This window comes from Eschrichtius robustus, chromosome 1 (genome assembly GCF_028021215.1).
Source record: "Eschrichtius robustus isolate mEscRob2 chromosome 1, mEscRob2.pri, whole genome shotgun sequence".
NCBI lineage: Eukaryota > Metazoa > Chordata > Mammalia > Artiodactyla > Eschrichtiidae > Eschrichtius > Eschrichtius robustus.
Genome location: NC_090824.1, coordinates 165,517,297 through 165,540,253, shown reverse-complemented (window position 1 = coordinate 165,540,253; position 22,957 = coordinate 165,517,297). Strand labels below are relative to the sequence as shown.

At 46.1% G+C, this 22,957-nt stretch overlaps 1 protein-coding gene across 5 annotated transcripts in view; it reads right to left on the bottom strand.

The window, feature by feature from the left end:
- The window catches only part of LOC137773797 (elongation factor-like GTPase 1), a 58,436-nt gene that overhangs the window by 10,224 nt on the left and 25,255 nt on the right, over nucleotides 1-22,957 (bottom strand). For 2 of the 5 annotated variants that reach the window (XM_068558802.1, XM_068558819.1), the window contains exons 9-11: nucleotides 22,237-22,443; nucleotides 12,346-12,529; nucleotides 7,568-7,774 (exon numbers count right to left, since the gene is read on the bottom strand). The gene's annotated coding sequence lies outside the window, so the exon portion shown is untranslated. Of the gene's footprint in view, nucleotides 1-3,822; nucleotides 6,948-7,567; nucleotides 7,775-11,630; nucleotides 11,752-12,345; nucleotides 12,530-18,491; nucleotides 21,617-22,236; nucleotides 22,444-22,957 lie in introns of those variants that run through there. The other 3 variants (XM_068558811.1, XM_068558834.1, XM_068558826.1) reach the window with 3 other exon arrangements.

Genomic DNA, 22,957 nt, shown 5'->3' with positions numbered 1-22,957 from the left:
TCTATTAATATTTACCAAGTTAGCAATTGTTTTGCAACTAGAAAACCAATGTCTGCATTACCACAAATAATGATGCAGATTTGGGATATGACCTCTGTGGGCTTCCTCAGGAGTGAATTTTTTTTAAAAACGTTCAATATGGAAGGAAAAAGTTGAACCCCAGAAGGTTGAGGGGGAAGAGGAAAGCTGGCTGGATGCCTAGGAATAATTTTACTTATTGCAAAGTGCAAAACATGGAGGGTCTTTTAACTAAATCCTTTTCTTAGCACATGCCTTACCACCAGCAAATCCCCCAGAAAAGCCCAAACCCCAGACCTGAAGGTAGGGGTTCTCTTGTTGGCCCATTACTGTTGGTTCCAGTGTTGGATGCCTGGAGCATATGCTGTTTATGGTCCTTGGGAAATAGAAGTTTACTGCCTGAATGTCTTTGTTCTGAGGGAAAAAAGAGGAACACTTGTTTACCAATTAGAAGTTATCCAATTCTTGTTCCATCTTGGGTGTTCTGAAAGACGACAACTCCTGGGAAATAATTCCTTTGCAATAGAATGCTCTGTCCCAGGACATCAGGCTCACACAGATCTGGGAGCTATGTGTGGGGCTGGGTGTGCGGAGTGCCACAGGGGCTTAGTTAGAGTTATTAACTACGCTAACATGTAGCATCTCTGCATGTTTTCAGGGTTTATAGCCTAACTAACAAGGTAGGAAAAAATACATTCACCAGAATTCCAAAAGGGACTGGAGGAAGCAGCTGGGGCTTATAGGGCTCTTCCCCTCCAGACAGCTTTGGGAACAGAAGAAGGGGTGATGTTTTATAGGGCACCTCACATGGTGAGGAGTGCATGAGTGTAAGAGCAGAAGGATGGTGGAGGAGTGCTGTGTATTGTGTGATGTAAGACATTCTTGATTCCTCAGTCATGTGACCAGAGTCACGAGCTGCTTGACTGGAGAGACTTCTGAGAGAAGAGGCGTGCAGGGCAGAACTGAGACACCCACACAGACTCATGAGTGGAGAGGGGGAGAGGCAAGGAATAAGGCTGGGGCTTCTCAGGGAGCTTGGGGAAGGCACTCGAGAATCAGACAGGTTAAGCTACCCCATTTGTTGACAATCTTCCATATTAAGATCCTAGAGGACCACAGAGGCTCTTTGGGAAGGGCCACATGGAGGCACGCCAGTGCCTCTCTGATCAGCACTGAGAGTCAAGCAGGGCAGTATGGAGAACACTGAAAGAGATGACTATATATTTGGGCTCTAGTAAAAACTTTCTTTTTCTTTTTTTTTAATAAGTTTATTTCTTTATTCATTTATTTTTAGCTGTGTTGGGTCTTCGTTGCTGTGCACGGACTTTCTCTAGTTGTGGCGAGTGGGGGCTACTCTTCGTTGTGGTGCGCGGGCTTCTCATGGCGATGGGCTCTCTTTTTGCGGAGCACAGGCTCTAGGCACGCGGGCTTCAGTAGTTGTGGCATGTGGGCTTAGTAGTTGTGGCTCACGGGCTTAGTTGCTCTGCGGCATGCGGGATCTTCCCGGACCAGAGATCGAGCCCATGTCCCCTGCATTGGCAGGCGGATTCTTAACCACTGCGCCACCAGAGAAGTCCTCTAGTACAAACTTTCAATGAGTAGCAGGTTTCCTCATTTATACAACGGGATAAAAGATTACTGCCCTCAACACTGCGCTATTGTAAATATCTAAAGGGTTCATGAACATCAAAGTGCTTTGTGCATGACACCTATTCCAACTCCCCATCTATTTATGTCTCTGGGCTCCTCTAACTGCCAACAAGAAAAGCCATGGAGAAAGCTCTTTCCATCATCCGCTTAGTTTGGCAGTGGATTCTATAATCTCATACCAGTTCTGCCAGTGACTCAGTTTTATTCGTTTATGAAACACTTATTTAATGCTTACACCTGTGTTAGGTGCTGGAGATACAAAGGACAATAATAAATGATCCCTAATGTCAGTCTAACTGACGTCTGTGATTAACTCTCAATCACTTCCAAACTCTGGGGGGGAAGGAGGAGTATTATTTATTGAGTCCTCAGACCCCTGCAACTTAAAGCTCATTCTGGTGACAAGACTTCCGTGAGCTCCAGATCTTATCCCTGACAGACAGCAGCAGCAGAAGCCAGCTTATCACCCTGTGCCGGGGGCTCACTGCAATGACCTTCCCCAAATTGCAATACTGACCCCACTACAAGGTGTCTTAAGACTCAACTGAATAGTATTTGTTGAGCACCTACTGTGTGCCTCATACTCTATTATATTCTTAGGACTGCAAAAGAAACATTAGACATGGTCTGTACCATGAAGGGACCCACAATTTAGCTGAGGAGACATAAATGAAAGAGGAAACAATTGGAGACCAATGTGTGTTAGGACTTAGGGACCAAGGGGTGAGACCACAGAAAGGAGAGGTCCAAAAAAATCAGAGAAGGATTCACACGGGAAATAGGAACTCAGTTGGCCCTACAGGATGGGCGGTATTGGGGCAACATGATAAAGGCAGTGAGCAGTATGAGTGCAATGAGCACTTTTCCTGGGTAAGCAATATGAATGGAAGCCACACTTCCAGGGAAGCAGCATGGGGTTGTGTGTGTGGAGGGGGGTTTGGAACACAGGGCAGGAAACCATGTTGCCTAGAACAGAGTTTAGTGCTAGCTTACAGTGGAGGTCAGGGAAAAGAATTAAGCAGATGTAAAGGCAGAATATGAAGGATCTTGATTCGGGGCGGAAAGTTTATATCCCAATGTAGGTTCTTAGGCAGAGAAGGAGCAGCAAGAAAGTCACAGCCTTCTAAGAGAAGAACTGGTAAGACAGAGTATTAGATTTAGTGCTCGTTTGTAAGTGGGCAGTGGCAGCAATAGTTAAAACCATGTAATGTCCACTTGTTTACTCCTCCTGGTTAATTAACTCCTGGTTAATTTTATGTGTCATTTCTCACCCATGCCTGATCAGGTGAAATTTAATGAGGCTTTGGACTTGGAATCGGTGTTGGAATGGGTTAAGACCTCTGGGGATATTGAGATGGGGTGAGTGTATTTTGCACACGAGAAGGACGTGAATTTGGGGGGGACCAAAGGGCATAATGTTATGGACCCGTTTGTATCCCCTCAAAATTTATATATTGAAGCTCTAACCACCAGTGTGACTGTATTTGGAGATGGGGTCTCTAAGGAGGTTACAGGTTAAATGAGGCCATAAGGGTGGGGCCTTAATCTGATAGGAATAGTGTCCTTATAAGAAGAGGAAGAGACACCAGAACTCTCTGTGCGTGTGCACAGAGAAGAGACCATGTGAGGATGTAGTTAGAAGGTGGCTGTCCACAAGCCAGAGAGAGAAGTCTGACCAAAACCAACCCTGACAGCACCTTGATTTTGGACTTGTAGCCTCTAGAACTGGGAGAACATAAATTTCTGCTGTTTAAGGCACCCAATCTGTGGTTTCCTCTAATGGTGCCCTGCAGGCTAAGACAGGGTCTACTACACATTTCTTAAATTTTTTTCCCAGGTATTTTTTATTATAATGGCATTCAAGGTGGTATTTGGAGTACCGGTTCTGAGACTTCTGTGCACATATTACTAGTGTTCCTCTGCTCCTTTTCTTGAAGCCTGCTCTTGTCCCTATTGCCTCAAATCCATCTATCTTGTAGCTTGTTATTGAGCTGCTGCATTCAAAGGGACCCGACCTTGGTTAACCTTTGTACTGGAAGATAGAGACACTATGATTTCCAAATGCAATCCTTGAGGTCAGACACATACATTCATTTTAGAGACCAATCAGACTTTTCCCCCAAATTAAAAAAGACAGTATTAGAAACAAGGTGATGATTTGTGTGTGTGTGTTTTATTATATATTAGTCTCTTAAATCAAACAGAAAACAAAAAGTGGAGCTACAAACCAAAGTTAACAGTAGTACTAGCTTTTCTCATCGCCCGTCTATCTGCTTTTACCAGAGGTCTTTATTTCTTCATAAGGCTTTGAGTTACTGTCCAGGGTCCTTGACTCCAACCTGAAGAACTCCCTGTGGCAGGCAGGTCTGGTGGTTAAGAACTCTCTCAACTCTTGATTAACTGGGAATGTCTTGATTTCTCCCTCATTTTCGAAGGAAAGTTTTGCTAGATATAGGATTCTTGGTTGACGGTTTCTTTCCTTCAACACTTCAAGTACATTGAGCCATGCCATCTGGCCTCCGAGGCTCCTGATGAGGAATCTGCTCATGACCTACCTTCCTGGCAAATCTTCTCTCAGCTTCATAGACTTTCATAATGTACCTTATCGTGTCTTATGCAACAGAACATTTTGTATAGTATCGTGAAGTCAGTTAAGCTGTAACATTACTTTGAGACCAGAACTTAAGGAAAAGGAATTGAATATTTCAAGTGTAGACATTATGAGGTCTTTAAAATTATTACACATTTTCAAACTAGAAATAAAAAGGCCACTGAAGTATCCTACAGATTTTAATTTGTAACAAAGTGAATACCAATATCTAATAACACACGTGAAGAAAAATTTCTTTGGGATCCTTTTTCCTAAGTGTAAAGGGGCCTTGAACTCAAAAAGTGAGAAAACCACTGTGGTTTATCCCCAGCTGTGATGGGTCCATTTCTTGCTCTGACCTCAGAGTGCACCACTGTGATGTACTTCACAAAGCCCTGTAAAAGAGAAAGCTGGGCCCAGGTTTTTGGTCCTTAGAGCCCAGGAAGCTGCTTTTGGTGACCTGACGGCCTTGGACCTACCGTTAGCTTGTTTTTTCCTTGTTTCTGCCATTTTGTTGATTTTTTTTTTTCTCTTTTCTCTACTCTTTTTTATTTGTCTCATTTTTCTCTCTACAGTTAGCATAGTCAGTATTGTTGGTATAGTTAGCACAGCTGGTATAGTTAATAGTTTATTAGCGTAGTTAGTGTAGTTAGTACTAGTTAGCGCTGTTGGTACAGTTAGCGTAGTTACCCTTGTTAGTAGAGATAGCATACTTAGCACTGTTAGTACAGTTAGCATTGTTAGTTAGCATAGTTAGCATTGCTAGGTAGTGCTGTCAGTCAGTGTAGTTAGCAGATCACCATGATGCAGGGCCTCACAGCCAACTCTGCTGACAAGGAGGCTCATATTGATGACTTCGAGATCCTCCACACCATTGGTGAAGGCATCTTCAGTAAAGTGAAGTTGGCCCGGCACATTCTGACCGGGACACAGGTGGCTGTCAAGGTCATTAAGAAAAGGCGTCAGAGCTTCTCAAGTGTCCAGGCACTTTCCCGGGAAGTGTGCAATATGAAGGCTCTGAATCACCCCAATATTGTCAAACTGCTGGGGGTGACTGACACGGAGGACACTCTTTTCCTGGTGATGGAGTACGTCAGTGGGGGGGACATGTACCGCTATTTGAAGCTCCATGGCCGTATGACAGAGGCGGAGGCCCGAGGCCCGTTCCAGCAGCTGGTCTCCGCCCTGCAGCACTGCCACCAGAGGGGCATCGTGCACCGGGACCTGAAGCCAAAGAACCTCCTCTTTGATTCCAACATGAATATCAAACTTACAGACTTTGGCCTCAGCAACAAGTGTGATGACACTGGCCTACTGGACACGATCTGCGGCACAGTCCCTTATGCTGCCCCGGAACTCTTGCTGGGGCAGAGGTACCGCGGCCCTGCGGTGGACGTGTGGAGCCTGGGAGTAGTGCTCTACACCATGGTAACTGGGTCCCGGCCCTTTGTGGGAAAAGACTTACAGCAGCTGCGGAAGAAAGTCCTACAAGGGCAGTACCCCATCCCACCTTATCTGTCTTTGGAGATAAGGGATCTATTACAAAAAATGATTGCCCTCAACCCCAGTGACAGAGGCACCTTACCTGACCTCATGAGGCATCCATGGGTGAACGTGGGCCAGAAGGAGCCACTCCAGCCACCCTGTGAAGAGGACCGGGAGGTGACAATGGTGAGGACTCCGGGCTTGACTTGCGACCAGATCCAGGACACTGGAACAGGCAGTGTGAGCTCCATGAAACCCAAGGTGGGGGTCTCCATCATAACTGTGAGGCCCTTCTCTTCCGGGGACCTCAGCGGCAGTGAACTTGAGCCTTCTCCAAGCCCTGTGGTGTCCTCCCTGCAAACCAGGTGGCTCTACCAGAGAAAAAATGTGCAGCTGCAGGAAGACCAGCAGGCAGGGCAGAAGACCAGTGAGTCTGCCTGTCCCCCACCCAGCCTGGAGTCGAGGACTGCCACCCCCAGCCCAGCCCCCCAGCGTGGCACTGGGACATCCACCTCCAGCAGCAGCGGGATTGGAGCCCCAGAGGGAACCAGCTGCCCCCTGGGTGTGTCCAACACTGGAAGGTCCTCCCACACTGGGCAGCCTGAGAGTGTGTCCTCATCCACTCTCTCTGGCCACAGCCAGAAAAAGCAAGGGGTGGCTGGGAGAATCTGGAACTTCATTTTAAAACATCTTTGTTGCAAGCTGCCCAGCAAGAGGCGTCATAATAAAGTGAGCCCATGTGAACCCCATGGATGACCGAGGCAGGAAGGTCAGGCCGCCGCGCTCCCTGGGGCCCGGTCCGGTGGAAGATGAGTGTGTTCTCTGCACGGCCTTCAGAAGCATCGTATCCAAGACCCTGGCCAGCTCAGAGGATGGTCCGGAGCAGCCCGGGCGACCGAAAGCGAGGCCACCGTGGCTGCAGGTCTGCCCCTCAACCCCCACCTGGGTGAAACTTCAGAGACTGGACTGTCATTCCTGGAGCACGTCTCCCCTCCCCTACTCTTCTGTCTTCCGTGTTGGTGGGGGAGGGGGATAGTTCTTGTTCCAAGAACTCCTTGGTTCTTCCAATTCTAGTTAGTAAACTTGATGCTCCAGAAAGATGTATCACACTCTGCTTTGCGTCGTCCCTGCACAGAATGGGGGCTGTGCATTTTCCAGTTAGACAAGTGTGTAGCCATGCAGTGCTTGGAGTTAATCAGAACAACTAAAGGGAAACATGACCCAAGAGAATTAGCACAATGACTCCCAACAGCAACAACTGCTGCACTGCAGGGCAGAAATGCAGAAAGTGTGTATTACCTTCCTGCACTAACATTCCCGAACATTTTCAGAAGGGCCGAGGGGAACTTTTGGTCCCTGCGGCCTGTGTTAATTACAAACAGAGAGGCCCATTAATAGGATAACAAGGTCCCGTGGACCAGCCTGTGCGCGGTGTGGTAAGGTCCCTGTGCAGCTGAGTTTCATGACTGTCGTGCAGCAGTTGGGCTCTCCTGTTCCCCTGTGCAGAGGGGCCCTGATGCATGGATTTATTTTAGTTTAGTTTAGTTTTTTGATGTGGACCATTTTAAAAGTCTTTATTGAATTTGTTACAATATTGCGTCGGTATTATGTTTTGGTTTTTTGGCCGCGAGGCATGTGGGATCTTAGTCCCCGACTAGGGATCGAACCTGCACCCCCTGCACTGGAAGGCGAAGTCTTAACCACTGGACCACCAGGGAAGTCTCTTTTTTAATTTTAGTTTTTTCATGCATGGGTTTCACCACAGGGAGTGGATGATTATACTAGACGATCATACTATCAAAACACTAGATTTGTCAGCGTTACCTGGTTCCCTGGTTCAATAAGCCCTTGAACACACGGGTGGCTGGAGCAGGGTCTTCTTCCCAGAGGCCTCTCTCTGGGGGCACATGCTCTCGGAGGCATCACCTGCACAGTTCCATCGGCTCTCGTGCGCTTACAGGTCACTTGCCGACTGCGGAATCCTTCACCGCGCGAGACACAGAGCACTCTGACCACACGCCCGTGAACCACCTAAGAACAAAAACTACAGGAGCTTAGTAAGGACTGGTAGGACAGATCCTACAGGAAGTGCCTTCCAAAGGAAAAATCGATCCTAACATGATGACTGTTTCAGGGCCCTCACACGTCTCTCTGGGAATGGGCAGCAGCACAGATAACTCCCAGCCATATGCTCAGATTTGCTTTTACTCAGAGAAGCAACAGAATCACCACGTAGAGACAAGCAGCATAGGGGTGGGATAGAGCCGTCTTCACGTATGTAAGGAGCCATGACCTGTGTGGCTTCATAGAGTAGAGCTAGGGCAACATTAGGTGGAAACTTCAGAAAGGTGGATTTCAACTCACTGAAACCAAAGGGAAGAAAATATTACTAAAGCACCTGTGTGCTCTTTGTGCTCTGAGATATTTGCATGTTTTCTTATGTAATTGTCATCTTGTTCCCATTCTTGCAATGAAGACAGCGATGTCCATAGGGTTAAATAGCTAGGGTCACATAACTAACATGCCAACAAAGCTGGGACTGCTTCTAGATTTATCTGGCCCTAAAGTTCATAATGATGACAGGAGACTGAACTTGGAATTGGACACCTTGGAGATATTGGGTGCTCTGTCACTCAAGATGTTCGAGCTGCCACCAGGATACTGCAGAGTAGGGGTTCCTAACCTGAGCCCCATGGTTCTCCAAGGGAACCATGGACTTGGATGGGAAAAGGATTACATCTTCATTGTCACTAAGCTCTAACGGCAATTGAGTATTGCCTTCAGTTGTAAAAATGCAGGCCACAACATATAGTAGTAGTAGCAATACCTGTGATTTTGTTAGCAATAGAAATCACAGCTGTTTTCACATGAAATGAAAATTGTGGCAGGCATCCAAAACAGCAATTACATTCATCACCATTTCAAAATCAATTGTACTACCAAATCCTATTATTTAGTGTGTTAATAGAGAAGCAAATTTACTACTACATCACACATTTAAAACTACTTCAGTAACTATATTTCAATATAATTAATTGGCTTCCTTTGTAATCAAGTATATTTTATTTTATAGATTTAAAACCCTTGTTTGAGAAGGGAGCCATAGGCTTCTCTAGACTACGAGGGGTCTGTGGCACTGAAATGTGAAGGACCCCTGATGTAGAGGGATCTAGGGTTAGATGATCTCTACTGTTTCTTCTAGGTATGAAAGTGTATGACTCTGTTTTTTCTAGGAGTGGCTAAAGGCTTGAGAGTACCTAATAAATCAGGATAAATTTCCCAATGTGAATTCTCACTTTGTGAGAATCACGAATTGACATAAACCAGTTTTCTTGGATCAAATTCCTCCTAGTTATTCTAGCATCAGTTTGCTGCTTCCTGAGGGACAGATGACTCTTGCACAAGCTCTTCCTTTGAAGGATAGGAAGAGCTCGTGCAAGAGTCAAGGTGCCTACGGCACTGGAAGACAGGTCAAGGTGCCTACGGTATCCACGGCTCTTCTAAGAATGTGTTCCGAGTCATCTCTTTTGTTTCATGGTGTGACCATGCCTCCCACTTCTCCTCCAGATCATGGATCCGGGGTGGGCATTTGCACAGGGCAGTGAGCTGTACAACGTTATGTACACCTCCGATTCCTCCTCAGTGGAATGAGGTTGATAATAGTGTCTGCCTCACAGGTTTGTGCTCAGTAAGTGCTACTACCGTTTGGTTTTTGTCTTGGTTTTTTTGTTTGTTTTTACTGTGAATTTTGGCATTGTGAGCTAAAATATTGCCTGCCATATCAGTAAACAAAGGATGTTGCAGCCATCGAGCCATCACATTACGGCCGCCCTGATGGTGCACCACCCCGAGGAGACTCAGGATGAGAAAGCACAGGACACTGGCCCCAGATAGTGGAGGTGCACATCAAAGGAATGATTTCGGTAAGCCCAGACACTTGCATCTTCCCATACAGACAAAGGCGCTAAATTCCTTAACTTGACATAGCTGGTTTTCTTTAATTAATAGTAATCTTTTGATGTTCCAACTACCTGGTCTTTTGTTGTAAAAACTCCTATACATCGTGGCTCCCCAATCCCCTCCTTGCCACTTCAGAACCGTTTCTCAGCATTATCTGCGATGCTATGTCCCAAGCTTGAAGTCCTCAGAATGTCCGTCGAGTAAAACATACCTCTCGACTTTTAGGTTGTGCATTATTTTCAGTCGATGGCATCATTGGTCACTTATCTGCTAGGGACTATGCTATTCAACCATTCATTCTTTTAACCAATATTTTTAGAGAGTGTGCAATGGGGCAATCACTGTGCTGAGTGCTGGTGATAACTTGTTAAACACACCAGCTGTGGATTTGTTCTCATAGAACTGATGGTCCAGTGCGTGGGCAAGACAGGCAGATTGTGGTAAGAGCTGTGCAGAAGAATGACACGGAAAGAGAAAAACAGAGAGCACAGGGGTCTGGGTTAGTTTGGGGACTAGAAGGTTTCCCTGAAAATAGATGGATAGGAATAACTAAGTGAAACGAGAGTAAGCAGTATGTGCAAAGGCCCCGAGTCAGGAGACAGAACGGTATATCGAAGGGACGAAAGAGACTATTGTGGATGGAGATCCAATAACCAGGCTGGGAGAGACAGCAATGAGACAGAAAGGCAGCCTGAGACCCAAGCACGGAGGGACTTTTATTCTTTCACTCACGTATTCGGCCAGGCAGCAGATAGGTACTGGGCCCTTACTATGTGCAAGGCACTATTTTAGACATTGGGGGACAAAATGAACAAGATAGACACAGTCCCTGTGCCAGGAACTTTGACCTTTGTCCTAAGAACAATGGGAAGGCAAGGTAGGGTTTTTTCTTTTTTAACATCTTTATTGGTGTATAACTGCTTTCCAATGCTGTGTTAGTTTCTGCTTTATAACAAGGTGAATCAGCTATACGTATACATATATCCCCATATCTCCTCCCTCTTGCATCTCTCTCCCACCCTCCCTATTCCACCCCTCTCGGTGGTCACAAAGCACCGAGCTGATCTCCCTGTGTTATGCGGCTGCTTCCCACTAGATATCTGTTTTACACTGGGTAGTGGATATATGTCCATGCCACTCTCTCAGTTCGTCCCAGCTTACCCTTCCCCCTCCCCGTGTCCTCAAGTCCATTCTCTAAGTCCACGTCTTTATTCCTGTCCTGCCCGTAGTTTCTTCAGATCCATTTTTTTTGTTTTTTTGTTTAGATTCCATGTATATGTGTTAGCATACGGTATTTGTTTTTCTCTTTCTGACTTACTTCACTCTGTATGACAGACTCTAGGTCCATCCACTTCACTACAAATAACTCAGTTTCGTTCCTTTTTATGGCTGAGTCATATTCTATTGTATATGGGTGCCACATCTTCTTTATCCATTCATCTGTCGATGGACACTTAGGTTGCTTCCATGTCCGGGCTATTGTAAACAAAGCTGCAATGAACATTGTGGTACAGGACTCTTTTTGAACCAAGGTTTTCTCAGGGTATATGCCCTGTAGTAGGATTGCTGGGTCGTATGGTAGTTCTCTTGTTAAGTTTTTTAAGGAACCTCCGTACTGTTCTCCATAGTGGCTGTATCAATTTACATTCTCACCAACAGTGCAAGAGGGTTCCCTTTTCGACAGAGGAGCATCGTGATGAGTTTGTCTTTTCGGTTTTTTTTAAGCTTTTTTTTTCATGTGAACCAGTTTTAAAGTCTTTATTGAATCTGTTACAATATTGCTTCAGTTTTATGTTTTGGTTTTTTGGCCGCGAGGCATGTGGGACCTTAGCTCCCCGACCAGGGATCGAACCCACACCCCCTGCATTGGAAGGCAAAGTCTTAACCACTGGACTGCCAGGGAAGTCCCATGAGTTTGTGTTTTCAAAGATGGTTCTGCTTATACATTGGACAAGGCACTCCAGAAAGGAGACAAAACTCAGGAGGCTCCTGGAGTGGTCCTAGTGACGAATGATCGTGGCTTGGACTCCATTGGTAACAGTGGGAAACTGACAAGAACGGATGGAAGTGAGAGGAAAGGGGGAGTTTAGGATGCTGTCAATGTGATCTGGAACACTGGGGACGGATGAGATTTGGTGGAGATCATGAGTTTGACTTTGGACATTTTTAAAACCATTGATTTGTGTTTTCTGTGACACAGAAAGGTTATTAATGGTTGTACCCCTGGGGGTAGAGTCTAAGGAACTGTGCTTTTAGCTAGTGCCTCTCATGATCTGGCCCACTGCCTTATCTCCTGGGTAAACCCATGAAATCAGCTTCACTGTGCTCTTAAGGTACATTGTGAGTGCAGGAAACAGATTTGGGTAGCAATTAAGAGCACAAGCTGTGAAATCAGACTATGTCAATTTGAATTCTGGCCCTTGTAACTGTGCAGCCTAGGGGAGTTGTGCCATCTGTAAAATAGAAAATGAACGACATCGACCTCATACGTGACTGTGAAGTGATCCACATAAAGAACTTACTAGCAGAGTGCCTTGTATGGTACATGCTAAACAAATCATAGTGGTCGAGTTATTAAATCCAAATGACTGGGCATTTTAAAACAAGCCAAAACCTGGTACTGATGAGATGACTACACATACCTCGAGGGGCAGTCCCAGATGTTACAGGGCTGGAACCCAGCCAGCGGCTTCTGGAGATGCTCACAGAAGGCCTCACTCACTTCCTGCCCGTTGGCCATTACACACTGGGGTCTCTGAACTCGGGCTCCCAAGTGGCCGCAAGTGGCAGAACACCGTGTCCAGCTACCAAGCTCCCAGAAAGTCTCTGTGGGAAGAAAATGAATGTCACGACAGATGAGAAATGATGAGGGGCTGGAGACAACCCGGCCAAAGACCACGGCCAGCTGTTTTCTGCTTAGCTGCCTGTCTGGTGCTCTGAGTAGCACACCGAGAATAAGCCATCGTACAGTGCAAGGGAGCCCTTTAAATCTCCTTTTCCCTCAACTAGCTTATTGTAATAACTGGTGGGAATGGCAGCCAGAATGGGGCCCTTGGACCACAGCCTGGGAGAGGGGCTATTGCAGAGCAGCTGGATCTGCCAGAAAAATCCCAGAGAGAAGGAGGAGGTATCCTGTGCAGTGCGCTGGCTCCTCCGGACTCTCCAAGCAGAGCCAACAGGACAAGAGTGGAGGGTCTCTCAGGGGATGCCCTAATGGGTTTTATTTCTCCAAAGGGGATCAGGCCGAGAAATGAAAGATGTTTAGCAGGGAGCAGGGATTAAGCAGAAATGTTAATGTTGCATTTCAATTCCATTCTTACTCTTCCATTAATTCTGAATCTAAGCTTCAGATTAGTCCTGAAACTGCGTACATAATTTGTCCTGGAGACATCTGGAAAGGTGAAAATGGGAGTTTCCTTTAGAAACGTTGAAGCTGACCCCCTCCAATAATTATAGCGGATTTTTCTTTAATCCCCATTCCAAGCAGCCTTTCCCTTCCCTTTTGACACTTGGTAAAAACATGAGGTAGGACACGATGATGACACATTTGTGTATGATCACAGAAAGTGCCAGATTTCTTGTAATAATCACAAGTAATTGATAGCTACCAGCTGTGTCCACAGGCTCCCTCACAGAGGGACTGATTTCTTTAACTGAATTGTTTTCCCGGTTTTCCTTTTGATTTTGGAATTTTTGTCCTAAGTTGCATATGGTATCATTTGCAAAGGAGAAGAGAATATATTTTTAGTTGCCCCCCCAGGATTACAGTTTATTTAAAACAAATTTTAAAAATAGCTAAGTTTATTAGGAATTTTCCAGGTGATAGGTACTGAGTTAAACACTTTAACATCAATTTTCCATTTAATCCTTATGGCCATGTTGTGAATTCGATTAGTTTTACTTGCAGAGGTGGACACTTAAAAAAGCTAAGTGACTTTCCCAAGGTCCTTCAGCTGGATTGGGGCCCAGTGTGTCTGTCTCCAAATCTAACTCTTTCTACTGTCACATTTCACAAAGACACCTTGACGATTCAAGGCAGGACACACGTGCATTTCTTTAAAAAAAAAAAAAAAAAGTTTTTTTTACTGAGGTGTAATTCACGTACAATAAAATGCTCAGCTATCAGGCATGCGGTTTTATGAGTTTTCACAGCTGTATGTGCTTCTGTAACCGTGATCCAAAGCAAGGTATATAGCCCTTCATCCCCCCCAAAGTTTCCTCCTGCCTCTTTTTTAATCAATTTCCCTCTCCTCCCAGGCAACTACTTCTTCATTTCCATTAATATACGTCAGTACTATCTGTTCTTGGTCTTCATACGATACGTAATCTTGTGTGTTTGGCTTCTTTTGCTTAACATAATGTTTTTGAGATTCACCCATATTGTCGTGTATATCAGTCATTCATTTTTTTTTAATAAATTTATTTATTTTATTTATTTATTTTTGGCTGCATTGGGTCTTTGTTGCGGTGCGCGGGCTTCCCACTGCGGTGGCTTCTCTTGTAGTGGAGCACGGGCTCTAGGCGCATGGGCCTCAGTAGTTGTGGCATGCGGGCTCAGCAGTTGTGGCTCGCGAGCTCTGGAGGACAGGCTCGGTAGTTGTGGCACACGGGCTTAGTTGCTCCGCGGCATGTGGGATCTTCCCAGACCAGGGCTCGAACCCGTGTCCCCTGCATTGGCCGGCGGATTCTCAACCACTGCGCCACCACGGAAGCCCTCATTCTTTTTTTTCTTTATTGCTGAATAATATTCCATTGTATGAATACATCCACAAAGTTACACCTTATTCTCATAAACATTTCTGAGTTTCTTAACTCTACCTCTCTCCCTTGGCCTCCTAAATAGTTTTGCAAGCTGGAAATACCTAGATTAGGGTCTTGTGACCAAGTACTGATATGCGTGGAAAAAAATATTTGTGAAAGAAGACAAGTGAAAGAATTGATTGCACAGTGCTTAGCATATCTTCCCTCTATTAATATTTACCAAGTTAGCAATTGTTTTGCAACTAGAAAACCAATGTCTGCATTACCACAAATAATGATGCAGATTTGGGATATGACCTCTGTGGGCTTCCTCAGGAGTGAATTTTTTTTAAAAACGTTCAATATGGAAGGAAAAAGTTGAACCCCAGAAGGTTGAGGGGGAAGAGGAAAGCTGGCTGGATGCCTAGGAATAATTTTACTTATTGCAAAGTGCAAAACATGGAGGGTCTTTTAACTAAATCCTTTTCTTAGCACATGCCTTACCACCAGCAAATCCCCCAGAAAAGCCCAAACCCCAGACCTGAAGGTAGGGGTTCTCTTGTTGGCCCATTACTGTTGGTTCCAGTGTTGGATGCCTGGAGCATATGCTGTTTATGGTCCTTGGGAAATAGAAGTTTACTGCCTGAATGTCTTTGTTCTGAGGGAAAAAAGAGGAACACTTGTTTACCAATTAGAAGTTATCCAATTCTTGTTCCATCTTGGGTGTTCTGAAAGACGACAACTCCTGGGAAATAATTCCTTTGCAATAGAATGCTCTGTCCCAGGACATCAGGCTCACACAGATCTGGGAGCTATGTGTGGGGCTGGGTGTGCGGAGTGCCACAGGGGCTTAGTTAGAGTTATTAACTACGCTAACATGTAGCATCTCTGCATGTTTTCAGGGTTTATAGCCTAACTAACAAGGTAGGAAAAAATACATTCACCAGAATTCCAAAAGGGACTGGAGGAAGCAGCTGGGGCTTATAGGGCTCTTCCCCTCCAGACAGCTTTGGGAACAGAAGAAGGGGTGATGTTTTATAGGGCACCTCACATGGTGAGGAGTGCATGAGTGTAAGAGCAGAAGGATGGTGGAGGAGTGCTGTGTATTGTGTGATGTAAGACATTCTTGATTCCTCAGTCATGTGACCAGAGTCACGAGCTGCTTGACTGGAGAGACTTCTGAGAGAAGAGGCGTGCAGGGCAGAACTGAGACACCCACACAGACTCATGAGTGGAGAGGGGGAGAGGCAAGGAATAAGGCTGGGGCTTCTCAGGGAGCTTGGGGAAGGCACTCGAGAATCAGACAGGTTAAGCTACCCCATTTGTTGACAATCTTCCATATTAAGATCCTAGAGGACCACAGAGGCTCTTTGGGAAGGGCCACATGGAGGCACGCCAGTGCCTCTCTGATCAGCACTGAGAGTCAAGCAGGGCAGTATGGAGAACACTGAAAGAGATGACTATATATTTGGGCTCTAGTAAAAACTTTCTTTTTCTTTTTTTTTAATAAGTTTATTTCTTTATTCATTTATTTTTAGCTGTGTTGGGTCTTCGTTGCTGTGCACGGACTTTCTCTAGTTGTGGCGAGTGGGGGCTACTCTTCGTTGTGGTGCGCGGGCTTCTCATGGCGATGGGCTCTCTTTTTGCGGAGCACAGGCTCTAGGCACGCGGGCTTCAGTAGTTGTGGCATGTGGGCTTAGTAGTTGTGGCTCACGGGCTTAGTTGCTCTGCGGCATGCGGGATCTTCCCGGACCAGAGATCGAGCCCATGTCCCCTGCATTGGCAGGCGGATTCTTAACCACTGCGCCACCAGAGAAGTCCTCTAGTACAAACTTTCAATGAGTAGCAGGTTTCCTCATTTATACAACGGGATAAAAGATTACTGCCCTCAACACTGCGCTATTGTAAATATCTAAAGGGTTCATGAACATCAAAGTGCTTTGTGCATGACACCTATTCCAACTCCCCATCTATTTATGTCTCTGGGCTCCTCTAACTGCCAACAAGAAAAGCCATGGAGAAAGCTCTTTCCATCATCCGCTTAGTTTGGCAGTGGATTCTATAATCTCATACCAGTTCTGCCAGTGACTCAGTTTTATTCGTTTATGAAACACTTATTTAATGCTTACACCTGTGTTAGGTGCTGGAGATACAAAGGACAATAATAAATGATCCCTAATGTCAGTCTAACTGACGTCTGTGATTAACTCTCAATCACTTCCAAACTCTGGGGGGGAAGGAGGAGTATTATTTATTGAGTCCTCAGACCCCTGCAACTTAAAGCTCATTCTGGTGACAAGACTTCCGTGAGCTCCAGATCTTATCCCTGACAGACAGCAGCAGCAGAAGCCAGCTTATCACCCTGTGCCGGGGGCTCACTGCAATGACCTTCCCCAAATTGCAATACTGACCCCACTACAAGGTGTCTTAAGACTCAACTGAATAGTATTTGTTGAGCACCTACTGTGTGCCTCATACTCTATTATATTCTTAGGACTGCAAAAGAAACATTAGACATGGTCTGTACCATGAAGGGACCCACAATTTAGCTGAGGAGACATAAATGAAAGAGGAAACAATTGGAGACCAATGTGTGTTAGGACTTAGGGACCAAGGGGTGAGACCACAGAAAGGAGAGGTCCAAAAAAATCAGAGAAGGATTCACACGGGAAATAGGAACTCAGTTGGCCCTACAGGATGGGCGGTATTGGGGCAACATGATAAAGGCAGTGAGCAGTATGAGTGCAATGAGCACTTTTCCTGGGTAAGCAATATGAATGGAAGCCACACTTCCAGGGAAGCAGCATGGGGTTGTGTGTGTGGAGGGGGGTTTGGAACACAGGGCAGGAAACCATGTTGCCTAGAACAGAGTTTAGTGCTAGCTTACAGTGGAGGTCAGGGAAAAGAATTAAGCAGATGTAAAGGCAGAATATGAAGGATCTTGATTCGGGGCGGAAAGTTTATATCCCAATGTAGGTTCTTAGGCAGAGAAGGAGCAGCAAGAAAGTCACAGCCTTCTAAGAGAAGAACTGGTAAGACAGAGTATTAGATTTAGTGCTCGTTTGTAAGTGGGCAGTGGCAGCAATAGTTAAAACCATGTAATGTCCACTTGTTTACTCCTCCTGGTTAATTAACTCCTGGTTAATTTTATGTGTCATTTCTCACCCATGCCTGATCAGGTGAAATTTAATGAGGCTTTGGACTTGGAATCGGTGTTGGAATGGGTTAAGACCTCTGGGGATATTGAGATGGGGTGAGTGTATTTTGCACACGAGAAGGACGTGAATTTGGGGGGGACCAAAGGGCATAATGTTATGGACCCGTTTGTATCCCCTCAAAATTTATATATTGAAGCTCTAACCACCAGTGTGACTGTATTTGGAGATGGGGTCTCTAAGGAGGTTACAGGTTAAATGAGGCCATAAGGGTGGGGCCTTAATCTGATAGGAATAGTGTCCTTATAAGAAGAGGAAGAGACACCAGAACTCTCTGTGCGTGTGCACAGAGAAGAGACCATGTGAGGATGTAGTTAGAAGGTGGCTGTCCACAAGCCAGAGAGAGAAGTCTGACCAAAACCAACCCTGACAGCACCTTGATTTTGGACTTGTAGCCTCTAGAACTGGGAGAACATAAATTTCTGCTGTTTAAGGCACCCAATCTGTGGTTTCCTCTAATGGTGCCCTGCAGGCTAAGACAGGGTCTACTACACATTTCTTAAATTTTTTTCCCAGGTATTTTTTATTATAATGGCATTCAAGGTGGTATTTGGAGTACCGGTTCTGAGACTTCTGTGCACATATTACTAGTGTTCCTCTGCTCCTTTTCTTGAAGCCTGCTCTTGTCCCTATTGCCTCAAATCCATCTATCTTGTAGCTTGTTATTGAGCTGCTGCATTCAAAGGGACCCGACCTTGGTTAACCTTTGTACTGGAAGATAGAGACACTATGATTTCCAAATGCAATCCTTGAGGTCAGACACATACATTCATTTTAGAGACCAATCAGACTTTTCCCCCAAATTAAAAAAGACAGTATTAGAAACAAGGTGATGATTTGTGTGTGTGTGTTTTATTATATATTAGTCTCTTAAATCAAACAGAAAACAAAAAGTGGAGCTACAAACCAAAGTTAACAGTAGTACTAGCTTTTCTCATCGCCCGTCTATCTGCTTTTACCAGAGGTCTTTATTTCTTCATAAGGCTTTGAGTTACTGTCCAGGGTCCTTGACTCCAACCTGAAGAACTCCCTGTGGCAGGCAGGTCTGGTGGTTAAGAACTCTCTCAACTCTTGATTAACTGGGAATGTCTTGATTTCTCCCTCATTTTCGAAGGAAAGTTTTGCTAGATATAGGATTCTTGGTTGACGGTTTCTTTCCTTCAACACTTCAAGTACATTGAGCCATGCCATCTGGCCTCCGAGGCTCCTGATGAGGAATCTGCTCATGACCTACCTTCCTGGCAAATCTTCTCTCAGCTTCATAGACTTTCATAATGTACCTTATCGTGTCTTATGCAACAGAACATTTTGTATAGTATCGTGAAGTCAGTTAAGCTGTAACATTACTTTGAGACCAGAACTTAAGGAAAAGGAATTGAATATTTCAAGTGTAGACATTATGAGGTCTTTAAAATTATTACACATTTTCAAACTAGAAATAAAAAGGCCACTGAAGTATCCTACAGATTTTAATTTGTAACAAAGTGAATACCAATATCTAATAACACACGTGAAGAAAAATTTCTTTGGGATCCTTTTTCCTAAGTGTAAAGGGGCCTTGAACTCAAAAAGTGAGAAAACCACTGTGGTTTATCCCCAGCTGTGATGGGTCCATTTCTTGCTCTGACCTCAGAGTGCACCACTGTGATGTACTTCACAAAGCCCTGTAAAAGAGAAAGCTGGGCCCAGGTTTTTGGTCCTTAGAGCCCAGGAAGCTGCTTTTGGTGACCTGACGGCCTTGGACCTACCGTTAGCTTGTTTTTTCCTTGTTTCTGCCATTTTGTTGATTTTTTTTTTTCTCTTTTCTCTACTCTTTTTTATTTGTCTCATTTTTCTCTCTACAGTTAGCATAGTCAGTATTGTTGGTATAGTTAGCACAGCTGGTATAGTTAATAGTTTATTAGCGTAGTTAGTGTAGTTAGTACTAGTTAGCGCTGTTGGTACAGTTAGCGTAGTTACCCTTGTTAGTAGAGATAGCATACTTAGCACTGTTAGTACAGTTAGCATTGTTAGTTAGCATAGTTAGCATTGCTAGGTAGTGCTGTCAGTCAGTGTAGTTAGCAGATCACCATGATGCAGGGCCTCACAGCCAACTCTGCTGACAAGGAGGCTCATATTGATGACTTCGAGATCCTCCACACCATTGGTGAAGGCATCTTCAGTAAAGTGAAGTTGGCCCGGCACATTCTGACCGGGACACAGGTGGCTGTCAAGGTCATTAAGAAAAGGCGTCAGAGCTTCTCAAGTGTCCAGGCACTTTCCCGGGAAGTGTGCAATATGAAGGCTCTGAATCACCCCAATATTGTCAAACTGCTGGGGGTGACTGACACGGAGGACACTCTTTTCCTGGTGATGGAGTACGTCAGTGGGGGGGACATGTACCGCTATTTGAAGCTCCATGGCCGTATGACAGAGGCGGAGGCCCGAGGCCCGTTCCAGCAGCTGGTCTCCGCCCTGCAGCACTGCCACCAGAGGGGCATCGTGCACCGGGACCTGAAGCCAAAGAACCTCCTCTTTGATTCCAACATGAATATCAAACTTACAGACTTTGGCCTCAGCAACAAGTGTGATGACACTGGCCTACTGGACACGATCTGCGGCACAGTCCCTTATGCTGCCCCGGAACTCTTGCTGGGGCAGAGGTACCGCGGCCCTGCGGTGGACGTGTGGAGCCTGGGAGTAGTGCTCTACACCATGGTAACTGGGTCCCGGCCCTTTGTGGGAAAAGACTTACAGCAGCTGCGGAAGAAAGTCCTACAAGGGCAGTACCCCATCCCACCTTATCTGTCTTTGGAGATAAGGGATCTATTACAAAAAATGATTGCCCTCAACCCCAGTGACAGAGGCACCTTACCTGACCTCATGAGGCATCCATGGGTGAACGTGGGCCAGAAGGAGCCACTCCAGCCACCCTGTGAAGAGGACCGGGAGGTGACAATGGTGAGGACTCCGGGCTTGACTTGCGACCAGATCCAGGACACTGGAACAGGCAGTGTGAGCTCCATGAAACCCAAGGTGGGGGTCTCCATCATAACTGTGAGGCCCTTCTCTTCCGGGGACCTCAGCGGCAGTGAACTTGAGCCTTCTCCAAGCCCTGTGGTGTCCTCCCTGCAAACCAGGTGGCTCTACCAGAGAAAAAATGTGCAGCTGCAGGAAGACCAGCAGGCAGGGCAGAAGACCAGTGAGTCTGCCTGTCCCCCACCCAGCCTGGAGTCGAGGACTGCCACCCCCAGCCCAGCCCCCCAGCGTGGCACTGGGACATCCACCTCCAGCAGCAGCGGGATTGGAGCCCCAGAGGGAACCAGCTGCCCCCTGGGTGTGTCCAACACTGGAAGGTCCTCCCACACTGGGCAGCCTGAGAGTGTGTCCTCATCCACTCTCTCTGGCCACAGCCAGAAAAAGCAAGGGGTGGCTGGGAGAATCTGGAACTTCATTTTAAAACATCTTTGTTGCAAGCTGCCCAGCAAGAGGCGTCATAATAAAGTGAGCCCATGTGAACCCCATGGATGACCGAGGCAGGAAGGTCAGGCCGCCGCGCTCCCTGGGGCCCGGTCCGGTGGAAGATGAGTGTGTTCTCTGCACGGCCTTCAGAAGCATCGTATCCAAGACCCTGGCCAGCTCAGAGGATGGTCCGGAGCAGCCCGGGCGACCGAAAGCGAGGCCACCGTGGCTGCAGGTCTGCCCCTCAACCCCCACCTGGGTGAAACTTCAGAGACTGGACTGTCATTCCTGGAGCACGTCTCCCCTCCCCTACTCTTCTGTCTTCCGTGTTGGTGGGGGAGGGGGATAGTTCTTGTTCCAAGAACTCCTTGGTTCTTCCAATTCTAGTTAGTAAACTTGATGCTCCAGAAAGATGTATCACACTCTGCTTTGCGTCGTCCCTGCACAGAATGGGGGCTGTGCATTTTCCAGTTAGACAAGTGTGTAGCCATGCAGTGCTTGGAGTTAATCAGAACAACTAAAGGGAAACATGACCCAAGAGAATTAGCACAATGACTCCCAACAGCAACAACTGCTGCACTGCAGGGCAGAAATGCAGAAAGTGTGTATTACCTTCCTGCACTAACATTCCCGAACATTTTCAGAAGGGCCGAGGGGAACTTTTGGTCCCTGCGGCCTGTGTTAATTACAAACAGAGAGGCCCATTAATAGGATAACAAGGTCCCGTGGACCAGCCTGTGCGCGGTGTGGTAAGGTCCCTGTGCAGCTGAGTTTCATGACTGTCGTGCAGCAGTTGGGCTCTCCTGTTCCCCTGTGCAGAGGGGCCCTGATGCATGGATTTATTTTAGTTTAGTTTAGTTTTTTGATGTGGACCATTTTAAAAGTCTTTATTGAATTTGTTACAATATTGCGTCGGTATTATGTTTTGGTTTTTTGGCCGCGAGGCATGTGGGATCTTAGTCCCCGACTAGGGATCGAACCTGCACCCCCTGCACTGGAAGGCGAAGTCTTAACCACTGGACCACCAGGGAAGTCTCTTTTTTAATTTTAGTTTTTTCATGCATGGGTTTCACCACAGGGAGTGGATGATTATACTAGACGATCATACTATCAAAACACTAGATTTGTCAGCGTTACCTGGTTCCCTGGTTCAATAAGCCCTTGAACACACGGGTGGCTGGAGCAGGGTCTTCTTCCCAGAGGCCTCTCTCTGGGGGCACATGCTCTCGGAGGCATCACCTGCACAGTTCCATCGGCTCTCGTGCGCTTACAGGTCACTTGCCGACTGCGGAATCCTTCACCGCGCGAGACACAGAGCACTCTGACCACACGCCCGTGAACCACCTAAGAACAAAAACTACAGGAGCTTAGTAAGGACTGGTAGGACAGATCCTACAGGAAGTGCCTTCCAAAGGAAAAATCGATCCTAACATGATGACTGTTTCAGGGCCCTCACACGTCTCTCTGGGAATGGGCAGCAGCACAGATAACTCCCAGCCATATGCTCAGATTTGCTTTTACTCAGAGAAGCAACAGAATCACCACGTAGAGACAAGCAGCATAGGGGTGGGATAGAGCCGTCTTCACGTATGTAAGGAGCCATGACCTGTGTGGCTTCATAGAGTAGAGCTAGGGCAACATTAGGTGGAAACTTCAGAAAGGTGGATTTCAACTCACTGAAACCAAAGGGAAGAAAATATTACTAAAGCACCTGTGTGCTCTTTGTGCTCTGAGATATTTGCATGTTTTCTTATGTAATTGTCATCTTGTTCCCATTCTTGCAATGAAGACAGCGATGTCCATAGGGTTAAATAGCTAGGGTCACATAACTAACATGCCAACAAAGCTGGGACTGCTT